This window comes from Pungitius pungitius, unplaced genomic scaffold (genome assembly GCF_949316345.1).
Source record: "Pungitius pungitius unplaced genomic scaffold, fPunPun2.1 scaffold_25, whole genome shotgun sequence".
NCBI lineage: Eukaryota > Metazoa > Chordata > Actinopteri > Perciformes > Gasterosteidae > Pungitius > Pungitius pungitius.
This window is the reverse complement of record NW_026909837.1, coordinates 498,617-520,513: the sequence shown is the minus strand read 5'-3', so window position 1 is coordinate 520,513 and position 21,897 is coordinate 498,617. Positions and strand designations below refer to the sequence as shown.

The following is a 21,897-nucleotide window of genomic DNA, read 5'->3' as shown; positions in this document are numbered from 1 at the left end:
TTCGTGGCTTATTAACAAGAAACTCCCCGTCAGGGAATCGAACCCTGGTCTTCTGCGTGACAAGCAGAGATACTGTCCACTATACTAACGAGGACTCCTTCAGTATATTTAATTGGCAGGTATCTGGCCGGGGTTAAGAGGAGGTATGCACTATAATTCTGTATTATTGGGGATGAACATCACTCCGGGCCAACGTTGAGAATTTCTCCACTCCTTGGCTGAGAACCACGGTCTCGTACATGTATGTAGGAGCTGACTTCCATCCCAACCTCTTTACAAATGTCTTCAAACTCTTTCATTGTGATCAAAGTCAACTCCTGATGAAGCCGTCAGACCAAGATCATCTGCAAAGAGAAGAGGGCCATATGCCCAATGCCAAACAAGCCACCGTTTCCGTGGTGTAGTGGTCATCACGTTCGCCTCACACGCGAAAGGTCCCCAGTTCGAAACTGGGCGGAAACAATATCGTTTTTTTTTTGGTTTACTCTGCAGCGGAATATCTTCTCTCGATTGGTCATTAAAGACCACTCGTCTAGTTTCTGCAAAATTTAACTCTCTGATGAAGCCAACAGATTTATTCGTGGCTTATTAACAAGAAACTCCCCGTCAGGGAATCGAACCCTGGTCTTCTGCGTGACAAGCAGAGATACTGTCCACTATACTAACGAGGACTCCTTCAGTATATTTAATTGGCAGGTATCTGTCCGGGGTTAAGAGGAGGTATGCACTATAATTCTGTATTATTGGGGATGAACATCACTCCGGGCCAACGTTGAGAATTTCTCCACTCCTTGGCTGAGAACCACGGTCTCGTACATGTATGTAGGAGCTGACTTCCATCCCAACCTCTTTACAAATGTCTTCAAACTCTTTCATTGTGATCAAAGTCAACTCCTGATGAAGCCGTCAGACCAAGATCATCTGCAAAGAGCAGAGGGCCATATGCACAATGCTAAACAAGCCGCCGTTTCCGTGGTGTAGTGGTCATCACGTTCGCCTCACACGCGAAAGGTCCCCAGTTCGAAACTGGGCGGAAACACTCCAGGCTGACGTTGAGCTTTTCTCCACTCCTTGGCTGAGAACCACGCCCTTGTACATGTATGTAGGAGCTGACTTCCATCCCAACCTCTTTACAAATGTCTTCAAACTCTTTCATTGTGATCAAAGTCAACTCCTGATGAAGCCGTCAGACGAAGATCATCTGCAAAGAGCAGAGGGCCATATGCCCAATGCCAAACAAGCCGCCGTTTCCGTGGTGTAGTGGTCATCACGTTCGCCTCACACGCGAAAGGTCCCCAGTTCGAAACTGGGCGGAAACAATATCGGTTTTTTTTGGGTTTATATTTAATTGGCAGGTATCTGGCCGGGGTTAAGAGGAGGTATGCACTATAATTCTGTATTATTGGGGATGAACATCACTCCGGGCCAACGTTGAGAATTTCTCCACTCCTTGGCTGAGAACCACGGTCTCGTACATGTATGTAGGAGCTGACTTCCATCCCAACCTCTTTACAAATGTCTTCAAACTCTTTCATTGTGATCAAAGTCAAATCCTGATGAAGCCGTCAGACCAAGATCATCTGCAAAGAGCAGAGGGCCATATGCCCAATGCCAAACAAGCCGCCGTTTCCGTGGTGTAGTGGTCATCACGTTCGCCTCACACGCGAAAGGTCCCCAGTTCGAAACTGGGCGGAAACAATATCGTCTTTTTTTTGGTTTACTCTGCAGCGGAATATCTTCTCTCGATTGGTCATTAAAGACCACTCGTCTAGTTTCTGCAAAATTCAACTCTCTGATGAAGCCAACAGATTTATTCGTGGCTTATTAACAAGAAACTCCCCGTCAGGGAATCGAACCCTGGTCTTCTGCGTGACAAGCAGAGATACTGTCCACTATACTAACGAGGACTCCTTGAGTATATTTAATTGGCAGGTATCTGGCCGGGGTTAAGAGGAGGTATGCACTATAATTCTGTATTATTGGGGATGAACATCACTCCGGGCCAACGTTGAGAATTTCTCCACTCCTTGGCTGAGAACCACGGTCTCGTACATGTATGTAGGAGCTGACTTCCATCCCAACCTCTTTACAAATGTCTTCAAACTCTTTCATTGTGATCAAAGTCAAATCCTGATGAAGCCGTCAGACCAAGATCATCTGCAAAGAGCAGAGGGCCATATGCCCAATGCCAAACAAGCCGCCGTTTCCGTGGTGTAGTGGTCATCACGTTCGCCTCACACGCGAAAGGTCCCCAGTTCGAAACTGGGCGGAAACAATATCGTCTTTTTTTTGGTTTACTCTGCAGCGGAATATCTTCTCTCGATTGGTCATTAAAGACCACTCGTCTAGTTTCTGCAAAATTCAACTCTCTGATGAAGCCAACAGATTTATTCGTGGATTATTAACAAGAAACTCCCCGTCAGGGAATCGAACCCTGGTCTTCTGCGTGACAAGCAGAGATACTGTCCACTATACTAACGAGGACTCCTTGAGTATATTTAATTGGCAGGTATCTGGCCGGGGTTAAGAGGAGGTATGCACTATAATTCTGTATTATTGGGGATGAACATCACTCCGGGCCAACGTTGAGAATTTCTCCACTCCTTGGCTGAGAACCACGGTCTCGTACATGTATGTAGGAGCTGACTTCCATCCCAACCTCTTTACAAATGTCTTCAAACTCTTTCATTGTGATCAAAGTCAACTCCTGATGAAGCCGTCAGACCAAGATCATCTGCAGAGAGCAGAGGGCCATATGCCCAATGCCAAACAAGCCGCCGTTTCTGTGGTGTAGTGGTCATCACGTTCGCCTCACACGCGAAAGGTCCCCAGTTCGAAACTGGGCGGAAACACTCCAGGCTGACGTTGAGCTTTTCTCCACTCCTTGGCTGAGAACCACGCCCTTGTACATGTATGTAGGAGCTGACTTCCATCCCAACCTCTTTACAAATGTCTTCAAACTCTTTCATTGTGATCAAAGTCAACTCCTGATGAAGCCGTCAGACCAAGATCATCTGCAAAGAGAAGAGGGCCATATGCCCAATGCCAAACAAGCCACCGTTTCCGTGGTGTAGTGGTCATCACGTTCGCCTCACACGCGAAAGGTCCCCAGTTCGAAACTGGGCGGAAACAATATCGTTTTTTTTTTGGTTTACTCTGCAGCGGAATATCTTCTCTCGATTGGTCATTAAAGACCACTCGTCTAGTTTCTGCAAAATTTAACTCTCTGATGAAGCCAACAGATTTATTCGTGGCTTATTAACAAGAAACTCCCCGTCAGGGAATCGAACCCTGGTCTTCTGCGTGACAAGCAGAGATACTGTCCACTATACTAACGAGGACTCCTTCAGTATATTTAATTGGCAGGTATCTGGCCGGGGTTAAGAGGAGGTATGCACTATAATTCTGTATTATTGGGGATGAACATCACTCCGGGCCAACGTTGAGAATTTCTCCACTCCTTGGCTGAGAACCACGGTCTCGTACATGTATGTAGGAGCTGACTTCCATCCCAACCTCTTTACAAATGTCTTCAAACTCTTTCATTGTGATCAAAGTCAACTCCTGATGAAGCCGTCAGACCAAGATCATCTGCAAAGAGCAGAGGGCCATATGCACAATGCTAAACAAGCCGCCGTTTCCGTGGTGTAGTGGTCATCACGTTCGCCTCACACGCGAAAGGTCCCCAGTTCGAAACTGGGCGGAAACACTCCAGGCTGACGTTGAGCTTTTCTCCACTCCTTGGCTGAGAACCACGCCCTTGTACATGTATGTAGGAGCTGACTTCCATCCCAACCTCTTTACAAATGTCTTCAAACTCTTTCATTGTGATCAAAGTCAACTCCTGATGAAGCCGTCAGACGAAGATCATCTGCAAAGAGCAGAGGGCCATATGCCCAATGCCAAACAAGCCGCCGTTTCCGTGGTGTAGTGGTCATCACGTTCGCCTCACACGCGAAAGGTCCCCAGTTCGAAACTGGGCGGAAACAATATCGGTTTTTTTTGGGTTTATATTTAATTGGCAGGTATCTGGCCGGGGTTAAGAGGAGGTATGCACTATAATTCTGTATTATTGGGGATGAACATCACTCCGGGCCAACGTTGAGAATTTCTCCACTCCTTGGCTGAGAACCACGGTCTCGTACATGTATGTAGGAGCTGACTTCCATCCCAACCTCTTTACAAATGTCTTCAAACTCTTTCATTGTGATCAAAGTCAAATCCTGATGAAGCCGTCAGACCAAGATCATCTGCAAAGAGCAGAGGGCCATATGCCCAATGCCAAACAAGCCGCCGTTTCCGTGGTGTAGTGGTCATCACGTTCGCCTCACACGCGAAAGGTCCCCAGTTCGAAACTGGGCGGAAACAATATCGTCTTTTTTTTGGTTTACTCTGCAGCGGAATATCTTCTCTCGATTGGTCATTAAAGACCACTCGTCTAGTTTCTGCAAAATTCAACTCTCTGATGAAGCCAACAGATTTATTCGTGGCTTATTAACAAGAAACTCCCCGTCAGGGAATCGAACCCTGGTCTTCTGCGTGACAAGCAGAGATACTGTCCACTATACTAACGAGGACTCCTTGAGTATATTTAATTGGCAGGTATCTGGCCGGGGTTAAGAGGAGGTATGCACTATAATTCTGTATTATTGGGGATGAACATCACTCCGGGCCAACGTTGAGAATTTCTCCACTCCTTGGCTGAGAACCACGGTCTCGTACATGTATGTAGGAGCTGACTTCCATCCCAACCTCTTTACAAATGTCTTCAAACTCTTTCATTGTGATCAAAGTCAAATCCTGATGAAGCCGTCAGACCAAGATCATCTGCAAAGAGCAGAGGGCCATATGCCCAATGCCAAACAAGCCGCCGTTTCCGTGGTGTAGTGGTCATCACGTTCGCCTCACACGCGAAAGGTCCCCAGTTCGAAACTGGGCGGAAACAATATCGTCTTTTTTTTGGTTTACTCTGCAGCGGAATATCTTCTCTCGATTGGTCATTAAAGACCACTCGTCTAGTTTCTGCAAAATTCAACTCTCTGATGAAGCCAACAGATTTATTCGTGGATTATTAACAAGAAACTCCCCGTCAGGGAATCGAACCCTGGTCTTCTGCGTGACAAGCAGAGATACTGTCCACTATACTAACGAGGACTCCTTGAGTATATTTAATTGGCAGGTATCTGGCCGGGGTTAAGAGGAGGTATGCACTATAATTCTGTATTATTGGGGATGAACATCACTCCGGGCCAACGTTGAGAATTTCTCCACTCCTTGGCTGAGAACCACGGTCTCGTACATGTATGTAGGAGCTGACTTCCATCCCAACCTCTTTACAAATGTCTTCAAACTCTTTCATTGTGATCAAAGTCAACTCCTGATGAAGCCGTGTGACCAAGATCATCTGCAGAGAGCAGAGGGCCATATGCCCAATGCCAAACAAGCCGCCGTTTCCGTGGTGTAGTGGTCATCACGTTCGCCTCACACGCGAAAGGTCCCCAGTTCGAAACTGGGCGGAAACACTCCAGGCTGACGTTGAGCTTTTCTCCACTCCTTGGCTGAGAACCACGCCCTTGTACATGTATGTAGGAGCTGACTTCCATCCCAACCTCTTTACAAATGTCTTCAAACTCTTTCATTGTGATCAAAGTCAACTCCTGATGAAGCCGTCAGACCAAGATCATCTGCAAAGAGAAGAGGGCCATATGCCCAATGCCAAACAAGCCACCGTTTCCGTGGTGTAGTGGTCATCACGTTCGCCTCACACGCGAAAGGTCCCCAGTTCGAAACTGGGCGGAAACAATATCGTTTTTTTTTTGGTTTACTCTGCAGCGGAATATCTTCTCTCGATTGGTCATTAAAGACCACTCGTCTAGTTTCTGCAAAATTCAACTCTCTGATGAAGCCAACAGATTTATTCGTGGCTTATTAACAAGAAACTCCCCGTCAGGGAATCGAACCCTGGTCTTCTGCGTGACAAGCAGAGATACTGTCCACTATACTAACGAGGACTCCTTGAGTATATTTAATTGGCAGGTATCTGGCCGGGGTTAAGAGGAGGTATGCACTATAATTCTGTATTATTGGGGATGAACATCACTCCGGGCCAACGTTGAGAATTTCTCCACTCCTTGGCTGAGAACCACGGTCTCGTACATGTATGTAGGAGCTGACTTCCATCCCAACCTCTTTACAAATGTCTTCAAACTCTTTCATTGTGATCAAAGTCAACTCCTGATGAAGCCGTCAGACCAAGATCATCTGCAAAGAGCAGAGGGCCATATGCCCAATGCTAAACAAGCCGCTGTTTCCGTGGTGTAGTGGTCATCACGTTCGCCTCACACGCGAAAGGTCCCCAGTTCGAAACTGGGCGGAAACACTCCAGGCTGACGTTGAGCTTTTCTCCACTCCTTGGCTGAGAACCACGCCCTTGTACATGTATGTAGGAGCTGACTTCCATCCCAACCTCTTTACAAATGTCTTCAAACTCTTTCATTGTGATCAAAGTCAACTCCTGATGAAGCCGTCAGACCAAGATCATCTGCAAAGAGCAGAGGGCCATATGCCCAATGCCAAACAAGCCGCCGTTTCCGTGGTGTAGTGGTCATCACGTTCGCCTCACACGCGAAAGGTCCCCAGTTCGAAACTGGGCGGAAACAATATCGTTTTTTTTTTGGTTTACTCTGCAGCGGAATATCTTCTCTCGATTGGTCATTAAAGACCACTCGTCTAGTTTCTGCAAAATTTAACTCTCTGATGAAGCCAACAGATTTATTCGTGGCTTATTAACAAGAAACTCCCCGTCAGGGAATCGAACCCTGGTCTTTTGCGTGACAAGCAGAGATACTGTCCACTATACTAACGAGGACTCCTTGAGTATATTTAATTGGCAGGTATCTGGCCGGGGTTAAGAGGAGGTATGCACTATAATTCTGTATTATTGGGGATGAACATCACTCCGGGCCAACGTTGAGAATTTCTCCACTCCTTGGCTGAGAACCACGGTCTCGTACATGTATGTAGGAGCTGACTTCCATCCCAACCTCTTTACAAATGTCTTCAAACTCTTTCATTGTGATCAAAGTCAAATCCTGATGAAGCCGTCAGACCAAGATCATCTGCAAAGAGCAGAGGGCCATATGCCCAATGCCAAACAAGCCGCCGTTTCCGTGGTGTAGTGGTCATCACGTTCGCCTCACACGCGAAAGGTCCCCAGTTCGAAACTGGGCGGAAACAATATCGTCTTTTTTTTGGTTTACTCTGCAGCGGAATATCTTCTCTCGATTGGTCATTAAAGACCACTCATCTAGTTTCTGCAAAATTCAACTCTCTGATGAAGCCAACAGATTTATTCGTGGCTTATTATCAAGAAACTCCCCGTCAGGGAATCGAACCCTGGTCTTCTGCGTGACAAGCAGAGATACTGTCCACTATACTAACGAGGACTCCTTGAGTATATTTAATTGGCAAGTATCTGGCCGGGGTTAAGAGGAGGTATGCACTATAATTCTGTATTATTGGGGATGAACATCACTCCGGGCCAACGTTGAGAATTTCTCCACTCCTTGGCTGAGAACCACGGTCTCGTACATGTATGTAGGAGCTGACTTCCATCCCAACCTCTTTACAAATGTCTTCAAACTCTTTCATTGTGATCAAAGTCAACTCCTGATGAAGCCGTCAGACCAAGATCATCTGCAAAGAGCAGAGGGCCATATGCCCAATGCTAAACAAGCCGCCGTTTCCGTGGTGTAGTGGTCATCACGTTCGCCTCACACGCGAAAGGTCCCCAGTTCGAAACTGGGCGGAAACACTCCAGGCTGACGTTGAGCTTTTCTCCACTCCTTGGCTGAGAACCACGCCCTTGTACATGTATGTAGGAGCTGACTTCCATCCCAACCTCTTTACAAATGTCTTCAAACTCTTTCATTGTGATCAAAGTCAACTCCTGATGAAGCCGTCAGACCAAGATCATCTGCAAAGAGCAGAGGGCCATATGCCCAATGCCAAACAAGCCGCCGTTTCCGTGGTGTAGTGGTCATCACGTTCGCCTCACACGCGAAAGGTCCCCAGTTCGAAACTGGGCGGAAACAATATCGTTTTTTTTTTGGTTTACTCTGCAGCGGAATATCTTCTCTCGATTGGTCATTAAAGACCACTCGTCTAGTTTCTGCAAAATTTAACTCTCTGATGAAGCCAACAGATTTATTCGTGGCTTATTAACAAGAAACTCCCCGTCAGGGAATCGAACCCTGGTCTTCTGCGTGACAAGCAGAGATACTGTCCACTATACTAACGAGGACTCCTTCAGTATATTTAATTGGCAGGTATCTGGCCGGGGTTAAGAGGAGGTATGCACTATAATTCTGTATTATTGGGGATGAACATCACTCCGGGCCAACGTTGAGAATTTCTCCACTCCTTGGCTGAGAACCACGGTCTCGTACATGTATGTAGGAGCTGACTTCCATCCCAACCTCTTTACAAATGTCTTCAAACTCTTTCATTGTGATCAAAGTCAACTCCTGATGAAGCCGTCAGACCAAGATCATCTGCAGAGAGCAGAGGGCCATATGCCCAATGCCAAACAAGCCGCCGTTTCCGTGGTGTAGTGGTCATCACGTTCGCCTCACACGCGAAAGGTCCCCAGTTCGAAACTGGGCGGAAACACTCCAGGCTGACGTTGAGCTTTTCTCCACTCCTTGGCTGAGAACCACGCCCTTGTACATGTATGTAGGAGCTGACTTCCATCCCAACCTCTTTACAAATGTCTTCAAACTCTTTCATTGTGATCAAAGTCAACTCCTGATGAAGCCGTCAGACCAAGATCATCTGCAAAGAGAAGAGGGCCATATGCCCAATGCCAAACAAGCCACCGTTTCCGTGGTGTAGTGGTCATCACGTTCGCCTCACACGCGAAAGGTCCCCAGTTCGAAACTGGGCGGAAACAATATCGTTTTTTTTTTGGTTTACTCTGCAGCGGAATATCTTCTCTCGATTGGTCATTAAAGACCACTCGTCTAGTTTCTGCAAAATTTAACTCTCTGATGAAGCCAACAGATTTATTCGTGGCTTATTAACAAGAAACTCCCCGTCAGGGAATCGAACCCTGGTCTTCTGCGTGACAAGCAGAGATACTGTCCACTATACTAACGAGGACTCCTTCAGTATATTTAATTGGCAGGTATCTGGCCGGGGTTAAGAGGAGGTATGCACTATAATTCTGTATTATTGGGGATGAACATCACTCCGGGCCAACGTTGAGAATTTCTCCACTCCTTGGCTGAGAACCACGGTCTCGTACATGTATGTAGGAGCTGACTTCCATCCCAACCTCTTTACAAATGTCTTCAAACTCTTTCATTGTGATCAAAGTCAAATCCTGATGAAGCCGTCAGACCAAGATCATCTGCAAAGAGCAGAGGGCCATATGCCCAATGCCAAACAAGCCGCCGTTTCCGTGGTGTAGTGGTCATCACGTTCGCCTCACACGCGAAAGGTCCCCAGTTCGAAACTGGGCGGAAACAATATCGTCTTTTTTTTGGTTTACTCTGCAGCGGAATATCTTCTCTCGATTGGTCATTAAAGACCACTCGTCTAGTTTCTGCAAAATTCAACTCTCTGATGAAGCCAACAGATTTATTCGTGGCTTATTAACAAGAAACTCCCCGTCAGGGAATCGAACCCTGGTCTTTTGCGTGACAAGCAGAGATACTGTCCACTATACTAACGAGGACTCCTTGAGTATATTTAATTGGCAGGTATCTGGCCGGGGTTAAGAGGAGGTATGCACTATAATTCTGTATTATTGGGGATGAACATCACTCCGGGCCAACGTTGAGAATTTCTCCACTCCTTGGCTGAGAACCACGGTCTCGTACATGTATGTAGGAGCTGACTTCCATCCCAACCTCTTTACAAATGTCTTCAAACTCTTTCATTGTGATCAAAGTCAAATCCTGATGAAGCCGTCAGACCAAGATCATCTGCAAAGAGCAGAGGGCCATATGCCCAATGCCAAACAAGCCGCCGTTTCCGTGGTGTAGTGGTCATCACGTTCGCCTCACACGCGAAAGGTCCCCAGTTCGAAACTGGGCGGAAACACTCCAGGCTGACGTTGAGCTTTTCTCCACTCCTTGGCTGAGAACCACGCCCTTGTACATGTATGTAGGAGCTGACTTCCATCCCAACCTCTTTACAAATGTCTTCAAACTCTTTCATTGTGATCAAAGTCAACTCCTGATGAAGCCGTCAGACCAAGATCATCTGCAAAGAGCAGAGGGCCATATGCCCAATGCCAAACAAGCCGCCGTTTCCGTGGTGTAGTGGTCATCACGTTCGCCTCACACGCGAAAGGTCCCCAGTTCGAAACTGGGCGGAAACAATATCGTTTTTTTTTTGGTTTACTCTGCAGCGGAATATCTTCTCTCGATTGGTCATTAAAGACCACTCGTCTAGTTTCTGCAAAATTTAACTCTCTGATGAAGCCAACAGATTTATTCGTGGCTTATTAACAAGAAACTCCCCGTCAGGGAATCGAACCCTGGTCTTTTGCGTGACAAGCAGAGATACTGTCCACTATACTAACGAGGACTCCTTGAGTATATTTAATTGGCAGGTATCTGGCCGGGGTTAAGAGGAGGTATGCACTATAATTCTGTATTATTGGGGATGAACATCACTCCGGGCCAACGTTGAGAATTTCTCCACTCCTTGGCTGAGAACCACGGTCTCGTACATGTATGTAGGAGCTGACTTCCATCCCAACCTCTTTACAAATGTCTTCAAACTCTTTCATTGTGATCAAAGTCAAATCCTGATGAAGCCGTCAGACCAAGATCATCTGCAAAGAGCAGAGGGCCATATGCCCAATGCCAAACAAGCCGCCGTTTCCGTGGTGTAGTGGTCATCACTTTCGCCTCACACGCGAAAGGTCCCCAGTTCGAAACTGGGCGGAAACAATATCGTCTTTTTTTTGGTTTACTCTGCAGCGGAATATCTTCTCTCGATTGGTCATTAAAGACCACTCATCTAGTTTCTGCAAAATTCAACTCTCTGATGAAGCCAACAGATTTATTCGTGGCTTATTATCAAGAAACTCCCCGTCAGGGAATCGAACCCTGGTCTTCTGCGTGACAAGCAGAGATACTGTCCACTATACTAACGAGGACTCCTTGAGTATATTTAATTGGCAAGTATCTGGCCGGGGTTAAGAGGAGGTATGCACTATAATTCTGTATTATTGGGGATGAACATCACTCCGGGCCAACGTTGAGAATTTCTCCACTCCTTGGCTGAGAACCACGGTCTCGTACATGTATGTAGGAGCTGACTTCCATCCCAACCTCTTTACAAATGTCTTCAAACTCTTTCATTGTGATCAAAGTCAACTCCTGATGAAGCCGTCAGACCAAGATCATCTGCAAAGAGCAGAGGGCCATATGCCCAATGCTAAACAAGCCGCCGTTTCCGTGGTGTAGTGGTCATCACGTTCGCCTCACACGCGAAAGGTCCCCAGTTCGAAACTGGGCGGAAACACTCCAGGCTGACGTTGAGCTTTTCTCCACTCCTTGGCTGAGAACCACGCCCTTGTACATGTATGTAGGAGCTGACTTCCATCCCAACCTCTTTACAAATGTCTTCAAACTCTTTCATTGTGATCAAAGTCAACTCCTGATGAAGCCGTCAGACCAAGATCATCTGCAAAGAGCAGAGGGCCATATGCCCAATGCCAAACAAGCCGCCGTTTCCGTGGTGTAGTGGTCATCACGTTCGCCTCACACGCGAAAGGTCCCCAGTTCGAAACTGGGCGGAAACAATATCGTTTTTTTTTTGGTTTACTCTGCAGCGGAATATCTTCTCTCGATTGGTCATTAAAGACCACTCGTCTAGTTTCTGCAAAATTTAACTCTCTGATGAAGCCAACAGATTTATTCGTGGCTTATTAACAAGAAACTCCCCGTCAGGGAATCGAACCCTGGTCTTCTGCGTGACAAGCAGAGATACTGTCCACTATACTAACGAGGACTCCTTCAGTATATTTAATTGGCAGGTATCTGGCCGGGGTTAAGAGGAGGTATGCACTATAATTCTGTATTATTGGGGATGAACATCACTCCGGGCCAACGTTGAGAATTTCTCCACTCCTTGGCTGAGAACCACGGTCTCGTACATGTATGTAGGAGCTGACTTCCATCCCAACATCTTTACAAATGTCTTCAAACTCTTTCATTGTGATCAAAGTCAAATCCTGATGAAGCCGTCAGACCAAGATCATCTGCAAAGAGCAGAGGGCCATATGCCCAATGCCAAACAAGCCGCCGTTTCCGTGGTGTAGTGGTCATCACGTTCGCCTCACACGCGAAAGGTCCCCAGTTCGAAACTGGGCGGAAACAATATCGTCTTTTTTTTGGTTTACTCTGCAGCGGAATATCTTCTCTCGATTGGTCATTAAAGACCACTCGTCTAGTTTCTGCAAAATTCAACTCTCTGATGAAGCCAACAGATTTATTCGTGGCTTATTAACAAGAAACTCCCCGTCAGGGAATCGAACCCTGGTCTTTTGCATGACAAGCAGAGATACTGTCCACTATACTAACGAGGACTCCTTGAGTATATTTAATTGGCAGGTATCTGGCCGGGGTTAAGAGGAGGTATGCACTATAATTCTGTATTATTGGGGATGAACATCACTCCGGGCCAACGTTGAGAATTTCTCCACTCCTTGGCTGAGAACCACGGTCTCGTACATGTATGTAGGAGCTGACTTCCATCCCAACCTCTTTACAAATGTCTTCAAACTCTTTCATTGTGATCAAAGTCAAATCCTGATGAAGCCGTCAGACCAAGATCATCTGCAAAGAGCAGAGGGCCATATGCCCAATGCCAAACAAGCCGCCGTTTCCGTGGTGTAGTGGTCATCACGTTCGCCTCACACGCGAAAGGTCCCCAGTTCGAAACTGGGCGGAAACAATATCGTCTTTTTTTTGGTTTACTCTGCAGCGGAATATCTTCTCTCGATTGGTCATTAAAGACCACTCGTCTAGTTTCTGCAAAATTCAACTCTCTGATGAAGCCAACAGATTTATTCGTGGCTTATTAACAAGAAACTCCCCGTCAGGGAATCGAACCCTGGTCTTCTGCGTGACAAGCAGAGATACTGTCCACTATACTAACGAGGACTCCTTGAGTATATTTAATTGGCAGGTATCTGGCCGGGGTTAAGAGGAGGTATGCACTATAATTCTGTATTATTGGGGATGAACATCACTCCGGGCCAACGTTGAGAATTTCTCCACTCCTTGGCTGAGAACCACGGTCTCGTACATGTATGTAGGAGCTGACTTCCATCCCAACCTCTTTACAAATGTCTTCAAACTCTTTCATTGTGATCAAAGTCAACTCCTGATGAAGCCGTCAGACCAAGATCATCTGCAAAGAGCAGAGGGCCATATGCCCAATGCTAAACAAGCCGCCGTTTCCGTGGTGTAGTGGTCATCACGTTCGCCTCACACGCGAAAGGTCCCCAGTTCGAAACTGGGCGGAAACACTCCAGGCTGACGTTGAGCTTTTCTCCACTCCTTGGCTGAGAACCACGCCCTTGTACATGTATGTAGGAGCTGACTTCCATCCCAACCTCTTTACAAATGTCTTCAAACTCTTTCATTGTGATCAAAGTCAACTCCTGATGAAGCCGTCAGACCAAGATCATCTGCAAAGAGCAGAGGGCCATATGCCCAATGCCAAACAAGCCGCCGTTTCCGTGGTGTAGTGGTCATCACGTTCGCCTCACACGCGAAAGGTCCCCAGTTCGAAACTGGGCGGAAACAATATCGTTTTTTTTTTGGTTTACTCTGCAGCGGAATATCTTCTCTCGATTGGTCATTAAAGACCACTCGTCTAGTTTCTGCAAAATTTAACTCTCTGATGAAGCCAACAGATTTATTCGTGGCTTATTAACAAGAAACTCCCCGTCAGGGAATCGAACACTGGTCTTCTGCGTGACAAGCAGAGATACTGTCCACTATACTAACGAGGACTCCTTCAGTATATTTAATTGGCAGGTATCTGGCCGGGGTTAAGAGGAGGTATGCACTATAATTCTGTATTATTGGGGATGAACATCACTCCGGGCCAACGTTGAGAATTTCTCCACTCCTTGGCTGAGAACCACGGTCTCGTACATGTATGTAGGAGCTGACTTCCATCCCAACATCTTTACAAATGTCTTCAAACTCTTTCATTGTGATCAAAGTCAAATCCTGATGAAGCCGTCAGACCAAGATCATCTGCAAAGAGCAGAGGGCCATATGCCCAATGCCAAACAAGCCGCCGTTTCCGTGGTGTAGTGGTCATCACGTTCGCCTCACACGCGAAAGGTCCCCAGTTCGAAACTGGGCGGAAACAATATCGTCTTTTTTTTGGTTTACTCTGCAGCGGAATATCTTCTCTCGATTGGTCATTAAAGACCACTCGTCTAGTTTCTGCAAAATTCAACTCTCTGATGAAGCCAACAGATTTATTCGTGGCTTATTATCAAGAAACTCCCCGTCAGGGAATCGAACCCTGGTCTTCTGCGTGACAAGCAGAGATACTGTCCACTATACTAACGAGGACTCCTTGAGTATATTTAATTGGCAAGTATCTGGCCGGGGTTAAGAGGAGGTATGCACTATAATTCTGTATTATTGGGGATGAACATCACTCCGGGCCAACGTTGAGAATTTCTCCACTCCTTGGCTGAGAACCACGGTCTCGTACATGTATGTAGGAGCTGACTTCCATCCCAACCTCTTTACAAATGTCTTCAAACTCTTTCATTGTGATCAAAGTCAACTCCTGATGAAGCCGTCAGACCAAGATCATCTGCAAAGAGCAGAGGGCCATATGCCCAATGCTAAACAAGCCGCCGTTTCCGTGGTGTAGTGGTCATCACGTTCGCCTCACACGCGAAAGGTCCCCAGTTCGAAACTGGGCGGAAACACTCCAGGCTGACGTTGAGCTTTTCTCCACTCCTTGGCTGAGAACCACGCCCTTGTACATGTATGTAGGAGCTGACTTCCATCCCAACCTCTTTACAAATGTCTTCAAACTCTTTCATTGTGATCAAAGTCAACTCCTGATGAAGCCGTCAGACCAAGATCATCTGCAAAGAGCAGAGGGCCATATGCCCAATGCCAAACAAGCCGCCGTTTCCGTGGTGTAGTGGTCATCACGTTCGCCTCACACGCGAAAGGTCCCCAGTTCGAAACTGGGCGGAAACAATATCGTTTTTTTTTTGGTTTACTCTGCAGCGGAATATCTTCTCTCGATTGGTCATTAAAGACCACTCGTCTAGTTTCTGCAAAATTTAACTCTCTGATGAAGCCAACAGATTTATTCGTGGCTTATTAACAAGAAACTCCCCGTCAGGGAATCGAACCCTGGTCTTCTGCGTGACAAGCAGAGATACTGTCCACTATACTAACGAGGACTCCTTCAGTATATTTAATTGGCAGGTATCTGGCCGGGGTTAAGAGGAGGTATGCACTATAATTCTGTATTATTGGGGATGAACATCACTCCGGGCCAACGTTGAGAATTTCTCCACTCCTTGGCTGAGAACCACGGTCTCGTACATGTATGTAGGAGCTGACTTCCATCCCAACATCTTTACAAATGTCTTCAAACTCTTTCATTGTGATCAAAGTCAAATCCTGATGAAGCCGTCAGACCAAGATCATCTGCAAAGAGCAGAGGGCCATATGCCCAATGCCAAACAAGCCGCCGTTTCCGTGGTGTAGTGGTCATCACGTTCGCCTCACACGCGAAAGGTCCCCAGTTCGAAACTGGGCGGAAACAATATCGTCTTTTTTTTGGTTTACTCTGCAGCGGAATATCTTCTCTCGATTGGTCATTAAAGACCACTCGTCTAGTTTCTGCAAAATTCAACTCTCTGATGAAGCCAACAGATTTATTCGTGGCTTATTAACAAGAAACTCCCCGTCAGGGAATCGAACCCTGGTCTTTTGCGTGACAAGCAGAGATACTGTCCACTATACTAACGAGGACTCCTTGAGTATATTTAATTGGCAGGTATCTGGCCGGGGTTAAGAGGAGGTATGCACTATAATTCTGTATTATTGGGGATGAACATCACTCCGGGCCAACGTTGAGAATTTCTCCACTCCTTGGCTGAGAACCACGGTCTCGTACATGTATGTAGGAGCTGACTTCCATCCCAACCTCTTTACAAATGTCTTCAAACTCTTTCATTGTGATCAAAGTCAAATCCTGATGAAGCCGTCAGACCAAGATCATCTGCAAAGAGCAGAGGGCCATATGCCCAATGCCAAACAAGCCGCCGTTTCCGTGGTGTAGTGGTCATCACGTTCGCCTCACACGCGAAAGGTCCCCAGTTCGAAACTGGGCGGAAACAATATCGTCTTTTTTTTGGTTTACTCTGCAGCGGAATATCTTCTCTCGATTGGTCATTAAAGACCACTCGTCTAGTTTCTGCAAAATTCAACTCTCTGATGAAGCCAACAGATTTATTCGTGGCTTATTAACAAGAAACTCCCCGTCAGGGAATCGAACCCTGGTCTTCTGCGTGACAAGCAGAGATACTGTCCACTATACTAACGAGGACTCCTTGAGTATATTTAATTGGCAGGTATCTGGCCGGGGTTAAGAGGAGGTATGCACTATAATTCTGTATTATTGGGGATGAACATCACTCCGGGCCAACGTTGAGAATTTCTCCACTCCTTGGCTGAGAACCACGGTCTCGTACATGTATGTAGGAGCTGACTTCCATCCCAACCTCTTTACAAATGTCTTCAAACTCTTTCATTGTGATCAAAGTCAACTCCTGATGAAGCCGTCAGACCAAGATCATCTGCAAAGAGCAGAGGGCCATATGCCCAATGCTAAACAAGCCGCCGTTTCCGTGGTGTAGTGGTCATCACGTTCGCCTCACACGCGAAAGGTCCCCAGTTCGAAACTGGGCGGAAACACTCCAGGCTGACGTTGAGCTTTTCTCCACTCCTTGGCTGAGAACCACGCCCTTGTACATGTATGTAGGAGCTGACTTCCATCCCAACCTCTTTACAAATGTCTTCAAACTCTTTCATTGTGATCAAAGTCAACTCCTGATGAAGCCGTCAGACCAAGATCATCTGCAAAGAGCAGAGGGCCATATGCCCAATGCCAAACAAGCCGCCGTTTCCGTGGTGTAGTGGTCATCACGTTCGCCTCACACGCGAAAGGTCCCCAGTTCGAAACTGGGCGGAAACAATATCGGTTTTTTTTTGGTTTACTCTGCAGCGGAATATCTTCTCTCGATTGGTCATTAAAGACCACTCGTCTAGTTTCTGCAAAATTTAACTCTCTGATGAAGCCAACAGATTTATTCGTGGCTTATTAACAAGAAACTCCCCGTCAGGGAATCGAACACTGGTCTTCTGCGTGACAAGCAGAGATACTGTCCACTATACTAACGAGGACTCCTTCAGTATATTTAATTGGCAGGTATCTGGCCGGGGTTAAGAGGAGGTATGCACTATAATTCTGTATTATTGGGGATGAACATCACTCCGGGCCAACGTTGAGAATTTCTCCACTCCTTGGCTGAGAACCACGGTCTCGTACATGTATGTAGGAGCTGACTTCCATCCCAACATCTTTACAAATGTCTTCAAACTCTTTCATTGTGATCAAAGTCAAATCCTGATGAAGCCGTCAGACCAAGATCATCTGCAAAGAGCAGAGGGCCATATGCCCAATGCCAAACAAGCCGCCGTTTCCGTGGTGTAGTGGTCATCACGTTCGCCTCACACGCGAAAGGTCCCCAGTTCGAAACTGGGCGGAAACAATATCGTCTTTTTTTTGGTTTACTCTGCAGCGGAATATCTTCTCTCGATTGGTCATTAAAGACCACTCGTCTAGTTTCTGCAAAATTCAACTCTCTGATGAAGCCAACAGATTTATTCGTGGCTTATTAACAAGAAACTCCCCGTCAGGGAATCGAACCCTGGTCTTTTGCGTGACAAGCAGAGATACTGTCCACTATACTAACGAGGACTCCTTGAGTATATTTAATTGGCAGGTATCTGGCCGGGGTTAAGAGGAGGTATGCACTATAATTCTGTATTATTGGGGATGAACATCACTCCGGGCCAACGTTGAGAATTTCTCCACTCCTTGGCTGAGAACCACGGTCTCGTACATGTATGTAGGAGCTGACTTCCATCCCAACCTCTTTACAAATGTCTTCAAACTCTTTCATTGTGATCAAAGTCAAATCCTGATGAAGCCGTCAGACCAAGATCATCTGCAAAGAGCAGAGGGCCATATGCCCAATGCCAAACAAGCCGCCGTTTCCGTGGTGTAGTGGTCATCACGTTCGCCTCACACGCGAAAGGTCCCCAGTTCGAAACTGGGCGGAAACAATATCGTCTTTTTTTTGGTTTACTCTGCAGCGGAATATCTTCTCTCGATTGGTCATTAAAGACCACTCGTCTAGTTTCTGCAAAATTCAACTCTCTGATGAAGCCAACAGATTTATTCGTGGCTTATTAACAAGAAACTCCCCGTCAGGGAATCGAACCCTGGTCTTCTGCGTGACAAGCAGAGATACTGTCCACTATACTAACGAGGACTCCTTGAGTATATTTAATTGGCAGGTATCTGGCCGGGGTTAAGAGGAGGTATGCACTATAATTCTGTATTATTGGGGATGAACATCACTCCGGGCCAACGTTGAGAATTTCTCCACTCCTTGGCTGAGAACCACGGTCTCGTACATGTATGTAGGAGCTGACTTCCATCCCAACCTCTTTACAAATGTCTTCAAACTCTTTCATTGTGATCAAAGTCAACTCCTGATGAAGCCGTCAGACCAAGATCATCTGCAAAGAGCAGAGGGCCATATGCCCAATGCTAAACAAGCCGCCGTTTCCGTGGTGTAGTGGTCATCACGTTCGCCTCACACGCGAAAGGTCCCCAGTTCGAAACTGGGCGGAAACACTCCAGGCTGACGTTGAGCTTTTCTCCACTCCTTGGCTGAGAACCACGCCCTTGTACATGTATGTAGGAGCTGACTTCCATCCCAACCTCTTTACAAATGTCTTCAAACTCTTTCATTGTGATCAAAGTCAACTCCTGATGAAGCCGTCAGACCAAGATCATCTGCAAAGAGCAGAGGGCCATATGCCCAATGCCAAACAAGCCGCCGTTTCCGTGGTGTAGTGGTCATCACGTTCGCCTCACACGCGAAAGGTCCCCAGTTCGAAACTGGGCGGAAACAATATCGTTTTTTTTTTGGTTTACTCTGCAGCGGAATATCTTCTCTCGATTGGTCATTAAAGACCACTCGTCTAGTTTCTGCAAAATTTAACTCTCTGATGAAGCCAACAGATTTATTCGTGGCTTATTAACAAGAAACTCCCCGTCAGGGAATCGAACACTGGTCTTCTGCGTGACAAGCAGAGATACTGTCCACTATACTAACGAGGACTCCTTCAGTATATTTAATTGGCAGGTATCTGGCCGGGGTTAAGAGGAGGTATGCACTATAATTCTGTATTATTGGGGATGAACATCACTCCGGGCCAACGTTGAGAATTTCTCCACTCCTTGGCTGAGAACCACGGTCTCGTACATGTATGTAGGAGCTGACTTCCATCCCAACATCTTTACAAATGTCTTCAAACTCTTTCATTGTGATCAAAGTCAAATCCTGATGAAGCCGTCAGACCAAGATCATCTGCAAAGAGCAGAGGGCCATATGCCCAATGCCAAACAAGCCGCCGTTTCCGTGGTGTAGTGGTCATCACGTTCGCCTCACACGCGAAAGGTCCCCAGTTCGAAACTGGGCGGAAACAATATCGTCTTTTTTTTGGTTTACTCTGCAGCGGAATATCTTCTCTCGATTGGTCATTAAAGACCACTCGTCTAGTTTCTGCAAAATTCAACTCTCTGATGAAGCCAACAGATTTATTCGTGGCTTATTAACAAGAAACTCCCCGTCAGCGAATCGAACCCTGGTCTTTTGCGTGACAAGCAGAGATACTGTCCACTATACTAACGAGGACTCCTTGAGTATATTTAATTGGCAGGTATCTGGCCGGGGTTAAGAGGAGGTATGCACTATAATTCTGTATTATTGGGGATGAACATCACTCCGGGCCAACGTTGAGAATTTCTCCACTCCTTGGCTGAGAACCACGGTCTCGTACATGTATGTAGGAGCTGACTTCCATCCCAACCTCTTTACAAATGTCTTCAAACTCTTTCATTGTGATCAAAGTCAAATCCTGATGAAGCCGTCAGACCAAGATCATCTGCAAAGAGCAGAGGGCCATATGCCCAATGCCAAACAAGCCGCCGTTTCCGTGGTGTAGTGGTCATCACGTTCGCCTCACACGCGAAAGGTCCCCAGTTCGAAACTGGGCAGAAACAATATCGTCTTTTTTTTGGTTTACTCTGCAGCGGAATATCTTCTCTCGATTGGTCATTAAAGACCACTCGTCTAGTTTCTGCAAAATTCAACTCTCTGATGAAGCCAACAGATTTATTCGTGGCTTATTAACAAGAAACTCCCCGTCAGGGAATCGAACCCTGGTCTTCTGCGTGACAAGCAGAGATACTGTCCACTATACTAACGAGGACTCCTTGAGTATATTTAATTGGCAGGTATCTGGCCGGGGTTAAGAGGAGGTATGCACTATAATTCTGTATTATTGGGGATGAACATCACTCCGGGCCAACGTTGAGAATTTCTCCACTCCTTGGCTGAGAACCACGGTCTCGTACATGTATGTAGGAGCTGACTTCCATCCCAACCTCTTTACAAATGTCTTCAAACTCTTTCATTGTGATCAAAGTCAAATCCTGATGAAGCCGTCAGACCAAGATCATCTGCAAAGAGCAGAGGGCCATATGCCCAATGCCAAACAAGCCGCCGTTTCCGTGGTGTAGTGGTCATCACGTTCGCCTCACACGCGAAAGGTCCCCAGTTCGAAACTGGGCGGAAACAATATCGTCTTTTTTTTGGTTTACTCTGCAGCGGTATATCTTCTCTCGATTGGTCATTAAAGACCACTCGTCTAGTTTCTGCAAAATTCAACTCTCTGATGAAGCCAACAGATTTATTCGTGGCTTATTAACAAGAAACTCCCCGTCAGGGAATCGAACCCTGGTCTTCTGCGTGACAAGCAGAGATACTGTCCACTATACTAACGAGGACTCCTTGAGTATATTTAATTGGCAGGTATCTGGCCGGGGTTAAGAGGAGGTATGCACTATAATTCTGTATTATTGGGGATGAACATCACTCCGGGCCAACGTTGAGAATTTCTCCACTCCTTGGCTGAGAACCACGGTCTCGTACATGTATGTAGGAGCTGACTTCCATCCCAACCTCTTTACAAATGTCTTCAAACTCTTTCATTGTGATCAAAGTCAAATCCTGATGAAGCCGTCAGACCAAGATCATCTGCAAAGAGCAGAGGGCCATATGCCCAATGCCAAACAAGCCGCCGTTTCCGTGGTGTAGTGGTCATCACGTTCGCCTCACACGCGAAAGGTCCCCAGTTCGAAACTGGGCGGAAACAATATCGTCTTTTTTTTGGTTTACTCTGCAGCGGAATATCTTCTCTCGATTGGTCATTAAAGACCACTCGTCTAGTTTCTGCAAAATTCAACTCTCTGATGAAGCCAACAGATTTATTCGTGGCTTATTAACAAGAAACTCCCCGTCAGGGAATCGAACCCTGGTCTTCTGCGTGACAAGCAGAGATACTGTCCACTATACTAACGAGGACTCCTTGAGTATATTTAATTGGCAGGTATCTGGCCGGGGTTAAGAGGAGGTATGCACTATAATTCTGTATTATTGGGGATGAACATCACTCCGGG

At 46.5% G+C, this 21,897-nt stretch overlaps 42 non-coding genes across 42 annotated transcripts; all 42 read left to right on the top strand.

The window, feature by feature from the left end:
• Positions 1-389: 389 nt before the first annotated feature.
• Positions 390-462, top strand: trnav-cac (transfer RNA valine (anticodon CAC)). Its single transcript has one exon. It is a non-coding gene; the product is annotated as a tRNA-Val (tRNA).
• Positions 463-966: 504 nt separating this feature from the next.
• Positions 967-1,039, top strand: trnav-cac (transfer RNA valine (anticodon CAC)). Its single transcript has one exon. It is a non-coding gene; the product is annotated as a tRNA-Val (tRNA).
• Positions 1,040-1,246: 207 nt separating this feature from the next.
• On the top strand, positions 1,247-1,319 carry trnav-cac (transfer RNA valine (anticodon CAC)). The gene has a single exon. It is a non-coding gene; the product is annotated as a tRNA-Val (tRNA).
• Positions 1,320-1,625: 306 nt separating this feature from the next.
• Positions 1,626-1,698, top strand: trnav-cac (transfer RNA valine (anticodon CAC)). The gene has a single exon. It is a non-coding gene; the product is annotated as a tRNA-Val (tRNA).
• A 504-nt stretch (positions 1,699-2,202) lies between these two features.
• Positions 2,203-2,275, top strand: trnav-cac (transfer RNA valine (anticodon CAC)). The gene has a single exon. It is a non-coding gene; the product is annotated as a tRNA-Val (tRNA).
• A 784-nt stretch (positions 2,276-3,059) lies between these two features.
• Positions 3,060-3,132, top strand: trnav-cac (transfer RNA valine (anticodon CAC)). Its single transcript has one exon. It is a non-coding gene; the product is annotated as a tRNA-Val (tRNA).
• A 504-nt stretch (positions 3,133-3,636) lies between these two features.
• trnav-cac (transfer RNA valine (anticodon CAC)) lies at positions 3,637-3,709 on the top strand. The gene has a single exon. It is a non-coding gene; the product is annotated as a tRNA-Val (tRNA).
• Positions 3,710-3,916: 207 nt separating this feature from the next.
• On the top strand, positions 3,917-3,989 carry trnav-cac (transfer RNA valine (anticodon CAC)). The gene has a single exon. It is a non-coding gene; the product is annotated as a tRNA-Val (tRNA).
• Positions 3,990-4,295: 306 nt separating this feature from the next.
• trnav-cac (transfer RNA valine (anticodon CAC)) lies at positions 4,296-4,368 on the top strand. Its single transcript has one exon. It is a non-coding gene; the product is annotated as a tRNA-Val (tRNA).
• Positions 4,369-4,872: 504 nt separating this feature from the next.
• Positions 4,873-4,945, top strand: trnav-cac (transfer RNA valine (anticodon CAC)). The gene has a single exon. It is a non-coding gene; the product is annotated as a tRNA-Val (tRNA).
• A 504-nt stretch (positions 4,946-5,449) lies between these two features.
• trnav-cac (transfer RNA valine (anticodon CAC)) lies at positions 5,450-5,522 on the top strand. The gene has a single exon. It is a non-coding gene; the product is annotated as a tRNA-Val (tRNA).
• Positions 5,523-5,729: 207 nt separating this feature from the next.
• On the top strand, positions 5,730-5,802 carry trnav-cac (transfer RNA valine (anticodon CAC)). Its single transcript has one exon. It is a non-coding gene; the product is annotated as a tRNA-Val (tRNA).
• Positions 5,803-6,306: 504 nt separating this feature from the next.
• trnav-cac (transfer RNA valine (anticodon CAC)) lies at positions 6,307-6,379 on the top strand. The gene has a single exon. It is a non-coding gene; the product is annotated as a tRNA-Val (tRNA).
• Positions 6,380-6,586: 207 nt separating this feature from the next.
• Positions 6,587-6,659, top strand: trnav-cac (transfer RNA valine (anticodon CAC)). Its single transcript has one exon. It is a non-coding gene; the product is annotated as a tRNA-Val (tRNA).
• A 504-nt stretch (positions 6,660-7,163) lies between these two features.
• Positions 7,164-7,236, top strand: trnav-cac (transfer RNA valine (anticodon CAC)). Its single transcript has one exon. It is a non-coding gene; the product is annotated as a tRNA-Val (tRNA).
• Positions 7,237-7,740: 504 nt separating this feature from the next.
• Positions 7,741-7,813, top strand: trnav-cac (transfer RNA valine (anticodon CAC)). Its single transcript has one exon. It is a non-coding gene; the product is annotated as a tRNA-Val (tRNA).
• A 207-nt stretch (positions 7,814-8,020) lies between these two features.
• On the top strand, positions 8,021-8,093 carry trnav-cac (transfer RNA valine (anticodon CAC)). Its single transcript has one exon. It is a non-coding gene; the product is annotated as a tRNA-Val (tRNA).
• Positions 8,094-8,597: 504 nt separating this feature from the next.
• On the top strand, positions 8,598-8,670 carry trnav-cac (transfer RNA valine (anticodon CAC)). The gene has a single exon. It is a non-coding gene; the product is annotated as a tRNA-Val (tRNA).
• Positions 8,671-8,877: 207 nt separating this feature from the next.
• trnav-cac (transfer RNA valine (anticodon CAC)) lies at positions 8,878-8,950 on the top strand. The gene has a single exon. It is a non-coding gene; the product is annotated as a tRNA-Val (tRNA).
• Positions 8,951-9,454: 504 nt separating this feature from the next.
• Positions 9,455-9,527, top strand: trnav-cac (transfer RNA valine (anticodon CAC)). Its single transcript has one exon. It is a non-coding gene; the product is annotated as a tRNA-Val (tRNA).
• Positions 9,528-10,031: 504 nt separating this feature from the next.
• Positions 10,032-10,104, top strand: trnav-cac (transfer RNA valine (anticodon CAC)). Its single transcript has one exon. It is a non-coding gene; the product is annotated as a tRNA-Val (tRNA).
• Positions 10,105-10,311: 207 nt separating this feature from the next.
• Positions 10,312-10,384, top strand: trnav-cac (transfer RNA valine (anticodon CAC)). Its single transcript has one exon. It is a non-coding gene; the product is annotated as a tRNA-Val (tRNA).
• Positions 10,385-11,465: 1,081 nt separating this feature from the next.
• On the top strand, positions 11,466-11,538 carry trnav-cac (transfer RNA valine (anticodon CAC)). Its single transcript has one exon. It is a non-coding gene; the product is annotated as a tRNA-Val (tRNA).
• Positions 11,539-11,745: 207 nt separating this feature from the next.
• trnav-cac (transfer RNA valine (anticodon CAC)) lies at positions 11,746-11,818 on the top strand. Its single transcript has one exon. It is a non-coding gene; the product is annotated as a tRNA-Val (tRNA).
• Positions 11,819-12,322: 504 nt separating this feature from the next.
• On the top strand, positions 12,323-12,395 carry trnav-cac (transfer RNA valine (anticodon CAC)). Its single transcript has one exon. It is a non-coding gene; the product is annotated as a tRNA-Val (tRNA).
• A 504-nt stretch (positions 12,396-12,899) lies between these two features.
• On the top strand, positions 12,900-12,972 carry trnav-cac (transfer RNA valine (anticodon CAC)). The gene has a single exon. It is a non-coding gene; the product is annotated as a tRNA-Val (tRNA).
• A 504-nt stretch (positions 12,973-13,476) lies between these two features.
• trnav-cac (transfer RNA valine (anticodon CAC)) lies at positions 13,477-13,549 on the top strand. Its single transcript has one exon. It is a non-coding gene; the product is annotated as a tRNA-Val (tRNA).
• Positions 13,550-13,756: 207 nt separating this feature from the next.
• trnav-cac (transfer RNA valine (anticodon CAC)) lies at positions 13,757-13,829 on the top strand. The gene has a single exon. It is a non-coding gene; the product is annotated as a tRNA-Val (tRNA).
• A 504-nt stretch (positions 13,830-14,333) lies between these two features.
• On the top strand, positions 14,334-14,406 carry trnav-cac (transfer RNA valine (anticodon CAC)). The gene has a single exon. It is a non-coding gene; the product is annotated as a tRNA-Val (tRNA).
• A 504-nt stretch (positions 14,407-14,910) lies between these two features.
• On the top strand, positions 14,911-14,983 carry trnav-cac (transfer RNA valine (anticodon CAC)). Its single transcript has one exon. It is a non-coding gene; the product is annotated as a tRNA-Val (tRNA).
• A 207-nt stretch (positions 14,984-15,190) lies between these two features.
• Positions 15,191-15,263, top strand: trnav-cac (transfer RNA valine (anticodon CAC)). Its single transcript has one exon. It is a non-coding gene; the product is annotated as a tRNA-Val (tRNA).
• A 504-nt stretch (positions 15,264-15,767) lies between these two features.
• trnav-cac (transfer RNA valine (anticodon CAC)) lies at positions 15,768-15,840 on the top strand. The gene has a single exon. It is a non-coding gene; the product is annotated as a tRNA-Val (tRNA).
• A 504-nt stretch (positions 15,841-16,344) lies between these two features.
• Positions 16,345-16,417, top strand: trnav-cac (transfer RNA valine (anticodon CAC)). Its single transcript has one exon. It is a non-coding gene; the product is annotated as a tRNA-Val (tRNA).
• A 504-nt stretch (positions 16,418-16,921) lies between these two features.
• Positions 16,922-16,994, top strand: trnav-cac (transfer RNA valine (anticodon CAC)). The gene has a single exon. It is a non-coding gene; the product is annotated as a tRNA-Val (tRNA).
• A 207-nt stretch (positions 16,995-17,201) lies between these two features.
• On the top strand, positions 17,202-17,274 carry trnav-cac (transfer RNA valine (anticodon CAC)). The gene has a single exon. It is a non-coding gene; the product is annotated as a tRNA-Val (tRNA).
• A 504-nt stretch (positions 17,275-17,778) lies between these two features.
• On the top strand, positions 17,779-17,851 carry trnav-cac (transfer RNA valine (anticodon CAC)). The gene has a single exon. It is a non-coding gene; the product is annotated as a tRNA-Val (tRNA).
• Positions 17,852-18,355: 504 nt separating this feature from the next.
• Positions 18,356-18,428, top strand: trnav-cac (transfer RNA valine (anticodon CAC)). The gene has a single exon. It is a non-coding gene; the product is annotated as a tRNA-Val (tRNA).
• A 504-nt stretch (positions 18,429-18,932) lies between these two features.
• trnav-cac (transfer RNA valine (anticodon CAC)) lies at positions 18,933-19,005 on the top strand. The gene has a single exon. It is a non-coding gene; the product is annotated as a tRNA-Val (tRNA).
• A 207-nt stretch (positions 19,006-19,212) lies between these two features.
• trnav-cac (transfer RNA valine (anticodon CAC)) lies at positions 19,213-19,285 on the top strand. The gene has a single exon. It is a non-coding gene; the product is annotated as a tRNA-Val (tRNA).
• A 504-nt stretch (positions 19,286-19,789) lies between these two features.
• On the top strand, positions 19,790-19,862 carry trnav-cac (transfer RNA valine (anticodon CAC)). Its single transcript has one exon. It is a non-coding gene; the product is annotated as a tRNA-Val (tRNA).
• Positions 19,863-20,943: 1,081 nt separating this feature from the next.
• Positions 20,944-21,016, top strand: trnav-cac (transfer RNA valine (anticodon CAC)). The gene has a single exon. It is a non-coding gene; the product is annotated as a tRNA-Val (tRNA).
• A 504-nt stretch (positions 21,017-21,520) lies between these two features.
• On the top strand, positions 21,521-21,593 carry trnav-cac (transfer RNA valine (anticodon CAC)). The gene has a single exon. It is a non-coding gene; the product is annotated as a tRNA-Val (tRNA).
• Positions 21,594-21,897: the final 304 nt, after the last annotated feature.